The sequence below is a fragment of the Siniperca chuatsi genome, linkage group LG12, assembly GCF_020085105.1.
Source record: "Siniperca chuatsi isolate FFG_IHB_CAS linkage group LG12, ASM2008510v1, whole genome shotgun sequence".
Taxonomy (NCBI): Eukaryota; Metazoa; Chordata; class Actinopteri; order Centrarchiformes; family Sinipercidae; genus Siniperca; species Siniperca chuatsi.
Window position 1 is genome coordinate 26,745,614 of NC_058053.1, and position 11,180 is coordinate 26,756,793.

An 11,180-nucleotide genomic window follows, 5' to 3' on the forward strand; every position below is an offset into this window, starting at 1 on the left:
TATAAAACGGACTACATTTTCCACCTATCTCTGCCTGTACAAAATATGCTATTTAATGCAATAACTACATCTTATATTTCTATAGCACTTTCATCACTTGAAATCCCATCCTTACGTTTTTACTGGTTTTCTGCCTGTGCTGCCTGTGACATTTGTCGGTGTTGAGATGCAACTCTGGGTTTGAAGCATGCAGAAATAAGACAGCCAGCCTTTGGTAAAGTGATGCTAAAAACAATGCTAAAACAATTAAAAGTCTCCCAGAATGCTCTCAACTGTGCAGATCCGTCCACTGCCTCAGCCAAAATCCAATACATGAAAAAAACAACCACCACTGGACCACATAGTCTCTTTTTCTTTAAAACCTCCGCCAGGAACAAGAGGATGCTCAGCTGTTTATTTACACCATCACATTGGGAATCGACACACACTCAGCTTCAGGCTGCTGGGTTGTGTCTAGAAAACAATGGGCGCTACTCAGTTTACATCAGTCACATGCAGGTTCCCCAGACTACCATGAAAATACCATTGAATAGATATTTTCTGGATGATGAGAGCAGCAAAAGGGCCTCAAGCATCCTGTGTTCCTCCTGATGTCAGCAGATGATAACAGCTGCAGGATAGAGAGCGAGTGCTCATGTGATTTCAGCACATTTGGATTAGAGTCAAAAAGAAGACAGAGGTCGTGCTCCTGCTGTAGTTGGTTGAACTTGTCAAAATTGGATATGTTCAATCTGTCTCTCTATGGTACCTACCTTATTGTGCTGTCAGCATTACACAGAGTACTGATTGTGACATGCGTCCTATTCTAAAGTCCACAGAGGTCTCTACCATTTACTCTGTAATTACATTTGCTGTGTGCAAAATCACTGTGATCCTCTGCCCACGACACAGACTGTTAACTTCACTCTGAATGAGCCAGAGTGCAAATGATTCCCAGGACTGCCAGCTGAACCATGTATTTTACTTCCATCCGGATGGTTCTTTATTACAGACCTTTATTACATTCGGACAAACCAGTAAAGTCATATAGGCGAGTACACATACATCACACATGAGGGAAGCAGATGCGGAAGCCATTGAAGAGGTTTAAGATGTACTTAAAACATGTGCTGCATGTGGTGTTCACATGTGCAACTGATACTGACCCGTTGGCCTCAGCATCCAGCATCCAGCAGGTCTGATAAATGATTAGTGTTCATTCATTTTCTGCAGTTTACAACATGATTTCTTTTACTCAGCAGGTCACAGGGCACCATAGCTGTGGCACACACTGTACATCAGATCTGTGGCTCTGTAGCAGCCTTCCTTTTTCATCTGCTTGTCATTAATCTGACACTGTGACAAACATATTCAAACTGGGTTTTGATTTGGTGGACACTATTGCCCACAAAGCACAAAGGAAGTGGCAGAGCTGCTTACAGCTAGAAAAATGAAAGGAAACTGCAGATGGTGGTGAGACAACTCCAGGAAGATCTTCGAAAACGAACATGAACTCTTTGGAAAAACAGTGTGTTGTCTCTTTGTTAAGTTTAATTGGTACATGTCTTGTGTCATTTTCCTGTTTTACTATTTAAGTATGCTATGAAAATGCGTATACAGTACATACTGTATGGTATTGTGTGGGCACAGCTCAGGACCGAGTCTTGAGGAAAACGTCAGGAAACGTTGTTTTAGTTCAACTTAATTCACCAAGTCGGACATCCCACACAAAGCTCATACCCATCTGCGTCTCACATGTTCTGCTCAAAGGCTTTCTTGGTGAGTGTAATGTGTCTGAAACTGCATGACATCATCGTGAGTTCTGTCTGAGATTTAGAGCTCAAAAGGGCCTGATCATTCTCATCAGTCACATAAAACAGTCAGTGGTGTGCGGATGAGTGGCAGCTTGCTACAGCCTCAATTTGTAGATGGTCAGGGTTCAGGGGATGTGGCCACACATTGGAGTTTCATCCCAGCCTACTTTGACCCAAAATGTCTCCTTGTCATTAACCTGACACAGTTACAGAAACATATTGAAAGTATAGGGACACTGTATCAGCTCAAGATGTCAGCCATCACTTCAAGCCTGTAGAAGAAAACCGGCTCATCAGCTTTTCAGAGTTTGATTGAGAAATTTGGACACATTTTGCACATCAACCCTGCTACAGACCGACCTTGTGGAAGCACGAGTCGCTTTTTGGGAGGCAGTGTCTCACTCCGCAGTGACATCCTGACCCTAATAAATTTTTGTTGACGCAGCATGTCCAGTCTAGGATGTGTGCAATATGTGACCAGTTACCCTCTCACTGACCTGTCAGTGGGCTGATAAAACAGAAGAAGAGTTCATAGGTTAAGGGACAAGGGACAAGGTCAAAGGTCATCGTGTTTATGAATGCAGCACATTTACATGACACATGAGTGCGCACAGACAAATCTATCTACATTTTAATAGGAGGAATTCCTTATGATGCGAAGAGTGAGCTGGCCTTTGAGAAACCCTTAACCATGAACACAAAAGCAGATTACTGCCTTTCTTGACTCCAACGTCACTTCAACCACTCAACCCGAGCAACTGCAACAACGGGAAACATCGAGAATACTAGGTGGAATATTTTCATGATGCAATATAACTCACTGGTTAGACACAGACATATAAGCCAGACTGCATCTATGTAAATCCCCCTATCAGGTGTACAGCATGAACATGTGACCAAAGCTGTGCAGACAAAAAATATTGTACACAAACAAAATGTAAATGCTGATTACAGAGATCAAGAAGTGTCCTTTAATTGGTATCTGCTGCATTCCTCACAAGGACTCCTCGACCACATACACCCACGAGGTTTTTAGCTTGGAAGCACATGAAGGAGAGGACCTGGTTTGGAAATAAAAGGGCAGCGCTTACACATGACTGAAATAACCTAATGATTCTCATATGTCATCATTTAGTGGAGCTAAGCAGGAACATAAAAACTATTTGACTGAGCAACATGCACAGGTTGATGCAAGCCAGACACTGGCTTCAGAGTTGATCAAGTGGGAGTTTTCTTTTTAACTCAGATCCCTGATCTTTTGGCTCCTGCTGTCACTCACTAACGCCCTTTTTCTCACCCTCACTCCATTGTTCTTTTCAGGATTGTGTCCTCTGTGTTGATGTGTGCTGCTGTTTTTTTCAGCTTCAGCAGAGCATGACTTCACATGTGAAAACACAGAGCAGCTGTGAAAGTATGTGAGCGTGCATGCATGTGTGTGTGTGTGTGTGTGTGTGTGTGTTGGTGGCTCCTGGGTGTGGAGCCTAATCCCAACCACAAGTGTTTTGCTGGGACCAGAGACCCCATCCACTCCTGTTGCGCACACCTTGTGCAAACAGCACAAAATGAAAATCCACTAGAGAGTAAAGGACTTATTTATTGTATTTCTTTTACATTTTAAGAATGTATGTTGTACTACAGAGGGAGAGAGAGAGATGAGGCCGCAAGAAAGGAGAAATACCCCAAAGAAAAACAGCAGATGCTGCATATCAGGTCATAATGGCAACAAAAAGATTTGTGATCATTCCTTATGACTGTGTTATTGTGGATACTTCAAAGATTAGCTAAAGCAAAGTCAGCCTGATCATTAGACTGAATCATTTTTTGGTTTCACTGTATATTTACTACTCGAATCACTTGAAAGGTAGATAAAAAAGATTTTGAATATTGGAAACGTGGAATTTAAAAACTTTTTGAGAACATGAAAATATTCTCTGCGCAGACAAAATGCATTAAATTCTTTCTCAGTACCAGTTCTCAGGCACGGGATCTTCACCATTCTGAAAAGGCTTTAGTTATGTCCACCGACATGGTAGACAACCTACCCATTGAGACATGTGAATAGATGCTTCAGTAAAGTTTACTCAGCTAAGTAGCCTCTAAGTGTGTTAACCCACTGATGCCTGTGGGTGTATATTTGGATGATTATGTTCATGTGTAAACCAGGCTTGGGCCGATGACCTCCTGGCCGTGACTCTATTCCGAGTGCTGCAGCGTGAGTCTGAGGCTATTCATCATGTCAATAGGGAGTCTTTCAAACATCATAGAGGGCCTGTGGTGTAGGAGAACAGACTATGAGTCAATCCCCACATGGGGCTGCCCAGGCCTTGGCTTCCCAGCTAATGACCCTAACATGTGGGGCTTTCAAATCCTACCTGTTCTATTTGCTCTGTGGAGCAGCACATATATTATAGAAATAACTTGTTTAAGGTGAACCCGAGACTTAAAAGCTAGCGGGGGACATTTGTCTGCGTGGATGAGATGGTTACGGACTGAAAATGATGTATTTCACACCCGTATTGAAGTTGGGGCTTTTTTGTGTGGGATTTGGGTGAGATAAATAAAATGCACTTGATCTGAATTGACATATCCCTGCTCTAACTGTTGGAAGGAGAATTCAGATCCTCACAAGTAGCGATACAACAATGTATTTTATTTTTAAAAATTGCACTCAAGTAGAAATACAGAAGCAATGTTAGCAAATACCTTAGTATCAGTAAGTAAAAATACTTATTATGCCCTTTCAGAGTGTTATATATACAGTATATTATCATAGCTGTAGACCTTCAATGAAACATGAAAGCAAAAACTTTCAAATCTCGAGATTTAACCCTTCTCACTTTGCTGCAGTCATGTACGGGTGTACTCCAGGACCTTGTGACATCACTGTTGGGCGTGGTTATAGGTGCAGCAAAGCACAATTATGACCACACCTATCAGTGGTGCATGGCGTAGTTAGAGGTGAAACAGACTTGAAACTTTCAACCACACAACTTTCACCTCCAAATCAATATCTCACAGCTAAAGGGAACACTGAACAGAATATAATGCAGTTCAGTGAAGCGGCGTGTGATGTGGGTGGAGTCATGACCACTTCAGCAAAGCCAACTGCAATGAGCCGCGTCCCCAAACTCAGCGGGACAAAGCACATTCCTGCATTGCATTAGTTTTGAATAAAGAAGAATGTTGCCTGATTTATCTTGGGTATAGGAGCAATGCACTGAGACCACACTGCATCCCAAATCAATTCCATGTGCAGTTCTGTTTCTGGTATGCTAATGGATTTACTGCAGTGAAACCGTGGGAATGTGCGGAGGAAGCTGTGGAACAGTAACAATCTTGAAGAAAAAGGATGACAGTAGCATTGTTTTCAATTTTTTTATCTGATGCGTCAGTTACATTACAGACCGAAAATTCACCACTGAAAAGTTTTATTAGAATTAGAATTAGAAATATATCACAAATGGTGATTTTAAGATATGTTGAAACTTTAATGATTGTGTGGAAAGACAGTCATCCCAGCAGTGAATGGCACCAGGAGACAGCAAACAAAATAGAATATAAACATGAATCTACATAGAGTTCAAATAACCATATTTATAGGCATCTAGTGAGAAAAATGAAAACAGAATATGTATGAGAAAATGTGCAATAAATATGAAATATGTGCAGTATTAAATATGTGCGAATCAGCCACATACGTTTCTGTACTCAAGAGTCAGCACAGATTGGATAATGGCTTGCAGACTTCCATTTTGGGAGAGCACGGGGACTACTAACCTTGAATTCAAGCCACATAGACATACACCCACACACACACACACACACACATTCATGCGGCTCAATATTTCTAAATCCAAACGCATATCAAAATAGAAATCCCATGCCTTGAGGAAGGAAATAGCAGATATATAATAGAGCACAGATGAGGATGATAATGAAATCTGGCTACGTTGCTGTGTAAAGAGATCCAGAGACGACAATCAGATCCAGGCTGGACAGCGGATGTTTTGCTTGGATTTTAAGGTTGATGACGCTTGATAGGCATCTTTAATAAGCCTGTAAATGTGTTAGGCCTCTAAGCTTGTTGAGTCTTTGGATAATTATAACTTAGGAGGAAATGTCCCTTTCCCTAAATTTGATTTAATAATTCCTCATTGTTTGGATAAACTACTGCCTCAGCTTGTTTAAAAGATAAAAATATTTTAAGACGTTTCCTCATCTAATCATGTTTGATTCTTTTCATTACAAGCAATTTTGATTTCCTAATTTTTCCAGCATCACAATGTGTTCCCATTAACTCAAAAAATATCTTAAGATTCCTGATCTACAGTAATGCCTGCATAGATACAGTATGGTGCTATATGGTCGTTAATGGAACAACTCTTACATTGGCAAATGTTAACAGTAGGCAAAAAACATCTTTCGTTATTAAGAGTTTAGCTCTCAAAATCTCAGCTTATTTGTTTCTTCAGGAATGTGCGTGGTTTCAGAAAATTTGATTGATCAGATTTGATTGGTTGTTGTTTGCGTGTGACACCAAACTTAGCCCCTTACACCGGCCACTAAATTTGTCAACAGCCATTTTTAATAAATATGATCTTGAAGTGTCAGGACACTCATTACTTTTCTTTCCCTTTTGCATGTTTGTTCTTGATTTATTAGTTTGCACAAAAGTATAAATCTATAAATATATCACAATATTCTATGGGTGTTGTGTGACCCCTACCAGTAATTAAATGATCACGCATATCATCCTCGTATGTATATTATCAATCATCAAATTCACAGATTGCGTGTAACGTGGTATCACAGCACATCTATTATGCAGGTGTGTTCACACCCTCACCTTTACCTGAGAGAGACCATTTGTGGTCATTGTCAGGTCCATGTAGAATAACATCATTTTTTTTCATCTATTTCAAAAGAAGCAAACAACCCTCAAACATCAAACATCCAGAATCCTGATTGGTGCACAGAAGTATGTGACATCACTTCTCTCTGTGAAATGAGCACAGACCAAACACGAATACAGAAATCTCTCATGTGAAATAACCAAAACTGTTGGCAGAAAATTGTGTGTTCATGTAGGAAATGTGAAGTGTGAATTCATTTTTACCTGGATCCATACGATCTGACTGACTTTTTTTTCCATCATGTGATGTTATGATCATGACCTGTACGGACTGAAGAATCCTTTGCCATCTTCAAATGCAGACCTAAGGCCGACATCTTTAGTCTCTACTCTTACTTAGTCTTGCTGAGCCTTTTCTACAGGCAACAACCGGCTCAATTTTGTATTCTACTTGCTGTGATAAGTCATATTTTTGATGTTGTATGTTGGATCTCTAACCTACAGTTATTAGCGCTTAAAACGCTGTTCTGCATTTTCTACAGTAAGGAAAAGAACAATGTTGGCTTTCTTATCATTTCGGTGAAAATCTATACTAGAAAATGTCCAACACATAAATTCACTCCCTGTAGCACCTCTTGCATTTGACTGCCAATGAATGATCATCACCCGTTGATCTGAAGACAGTGTATGCCAAATGCTACATAGGAAAAGATTTTGACACATGTGGGATGGAGTTTAAAAGCATTATTGAGGACAGGTCAAGGATCCAGGAAACTCAGAGTAACACTAATGTGTTATATTATGGAGACAGGATTCAGAAAGAGGGTTTTTTCTTTTAAACAAATCAGTTTTCAGGTGATTTAATGCCATGAATCTACACACTCCGATACAGTAGGTGGCGGTATGCATCTTTTACGTTGGTGTGAGATCCGCCAATAAACAAAGAAGAAGAAGCTAATTAGCTCTTGTATTTTTAGCCTATATTTGTTCACATTTTGGCAAAGCAACATTACAAGCATGCTGAACTAGCTATTAGCAGTTCCTGGTTCAATGTACCCATGCATGTACAGACAACTATCCCTGGATTACTTTGATACTGAAGAAAACTTAAAAATGTGATGATTCTCAGGCACGTTCTGGAGTTATAAGAAGCGTCTTTTTCTATGTTTTCTGTGTGGAGCAAAACTGATTTGTGAACCTGTAGAGCCAGGGGCGGGCACTGTTCAGAGATCACCCTTTTGGCCAATCAAAGGAGCTCATTTGTGTCTGTGTTTCTCTTGCAGTTGGTTTGTAAAACAAACAGCCAGGGGTGGTTCCCCTGGCTCTACAGGTTCACAAATCAGTTTTGCTCCACATTTCACTGAGATATGTGGTGCAAAAGTGAGAACGTGCAGAACTTGTCATTTGTCAGCGAAAAAACTGCATTTGAGCAGCAGATCCAAGCAGCTGTAGTTATTGACTTGTGTTTGTGCTAGAAAAATATCCAAGAAAAAAAAATTATTTGTGAGAAAATATTCTACAGGTGTGCAACTCTCTCATTGCATGAATTCACATACTGATTTGTGGATGTGGAAATTCTGTCAATGACTTCACATTTTTTGACACAGGTGTGCGAATGTGTTTGCACCATATTCACTGCAGTAACTGTAGCAAAACTGTGAGCATATGAGCGATTCATAGCATAGGATTTGTGCTGCTGCAATGAAGAATTTGAGAAGGTGTAGCTGCTGTGTTTGTGGAAGAGCAAAAAAATTTTCAAGTTTGCAGCAAAGTATTTTTCTCTGTGACTTCAAATTTACTGATACACGTGTGACTATTTTGTACAACTACAGATTCCACTGTTACAGGTGCTCCTGTAGTTTCCACATACTCCTTCACTCGATTGGGATGTTCTCTGCTATTCTGGACGGCAAGGGCAGTGAGTGTAACATCAAGCGTATTTTGTAGTATTAAACTCGCATTTAAACTGATTTCATCAAGCGCTGAAAATTCTTTGAAAAGAACGCAAAGAATGGCCTTCTCAGCTGCCATAGTTGCAACGCTTGCGTAACACAACAGGGTGTTCAACGCATCACCGCTTCCGTTCAAATAAATGTTTTGCTATGTTTTGTCTGGGCTGAATGCGCTCCATAATGCACCTGTCCCTCCGTGCCTCCCCTGCCCATCTAAACCTCTGCTTTAATAGACTCATCATTGTATCATAATGTACCATACAACACTATATCATATTGTACAGTTTCCCCCAGGCCAAAGGGCTCTACTACTGTGCTGGTCTTCCAAGCGAATAAGGATGGATGAATCTCACAGTCACTGTCTGTCTGTACTGTGGGTTTAATAACAACCAAACCATGAATGCCTCTGTTTGAGGAAGGAATTTAAAAAAAAAACTATTCTGAGTGGGAGAGGCGGTAGAAAAACTATAGTGCAGGTCATGGTCACCCAAGCGGAGAGAAAACCTCCCTGAGCTGAGCTGAGAAGGCTGTGGTTCTAAAATAAAGTGTGTGAGAGAAATGCCAAGCTCGTGAAAGCAGTATGTTAAACACACTGTAAGTTTTCCTGTGAGATGCAGACAAAGCCTCAACCTGAGGAATAAGCCATGTGTTGGATTTTTCCCAGAGAACGTTTGGGAGAGCTTCAGGTTGCGAAAATAAGAAAAGATAAGAAACCTGCATATTGCAAAAGTTGGACCTCTAACATGATAAATTATGTCCTTTCTCCTACAATACCCACTGTCACTCAACATACTGTAATGTTCGCTATCTCACACACACGGAAGGCAAGAGGTCGAGAATATAGATTTTTTAACTTTAAAGTGAGTTTCAAGTTCTCAAGATCAAAAGTTGCTGACCTGTCAATCATTCAACCTATCAGACACTTGCTTTAATGCATTTTAAAGAAATTAGTACTATAAAATACTATATTTATATACTGCAAGTAATCTGTAGTTTTCTCACTCATTAGAGGAGAGCTAATGAGAAGCAGCTGCTTTCAATGTGACTGCAACATTAAAGGGAAATACCAGATTTTTTTCAAACCTTGGTCTTGTTTTGTAATTATTTTCATCATTCCTGTCAGTGATGATAATAACTGAAGATCTGGGGATGTGGCAAAATCACAGGACAAAGAACATTAGCAGTCAGATGATCAGAAAGTTTAAAAAAAAATCATCTTCTGGTTTAATTTTGTTATGTAAGTCATTTCTTTGGAAGTGAAACCTTAAATTGATGCAACCGAAACCACCAGAAAGCACTGCGACTTTGCAAAATCTAGTAAAAGTTAGTTATGACTTTATTAGCTTAAGTTGTCCCTTCCAATTCAGTGGTTCAGATGATGTCATTAGATAAGGGGTTTGTCTACAGCTTGTGTGATCGCTTGTGTCGCTACTGGAGTCCATTTTCCTGATGTAACAGCTTCCTCAGGACTAGGCAATAAAGATGGCGAGCAAAATGTAACCACAACCACTAAAACCACAAAAATAAGAATGAGGTTGTGAAAGAAAACATGATGTCTAGATCCCAAGAGGAGCGACAGCGTCAGTCGTTTCAGAAAATGCCCCAAAACAACACACTTATGTTTAAGAGACAAAGCCGCTAGTGCTCATATGAATTATGACTCTTGTCCATCGGGAGCAAAGGATGAAGTAGTGTGACATTATAGAGCCACAAAACGATTGTTCCCTAACACTTACCAAGTCATTTTTGCTCTTTTTTGGGCTCTTTTTTGGCCTCTGAATAATAGCCTCTCTTTAGTCCTTGACTAAATGAACGTCTCCTCACCGCACACCTGTTTCTGTAAGCCCTTGCTCATCCAGCCTTTAAGTCTGAGCTGAGCAGTGCTGGCCTCCATGGGAGTATAAACGGGTACGTTTTCAGTAAAGAATTTAAAAACCTCCAAAAATCCTCAGCACTTGAAAGAAGGCTATCACAACCACAAACCTCCCTTATGTGGCAGCATTCAGAGTGACAGCTGGGAGGGAGCACCAGACTGTGCAGATCTGTCTTTGATAGTTGATAGTTATGGTGCATGAATATGTATGCCCATGCATGTTTTTTGACATACCGGTAGATAAACGCTCCCAGGCATGCATGCTATTTTCATATAGTGTATAGATCAGTGAAAGTAACACATTTAAGCAAACAGAATAAAGGACATCATTTAAAACTACTGAGGTGCCACCCTGATGTTTTCAATCAGCATGTGAAGGGAACTCAGTACAGTGTGTGTGCAGGTCTATAGTGTTTGAATAGTGCATTCCACAGTCAGGCTTTAGAATAACATTCCCTTCATGCACAGCTGCTGGTACAAATAACTCCAAGTGCCCCATCAGATAATGATCCAGGCCTATAGACTCTCATACACATATTGTACCTGTGCAGTCACATGTAGTACATGCATGAGTTCAGTATATTCACTGAAACACTCAGTTTGACCATTAGTATCATCAGCAGGAGTGTAAAGACATAGCTCACGATTAACTGTGATACGTGATATAGGGTTTACAGTTGGTTACACTCATTATGTTTTTATCCAAGTCT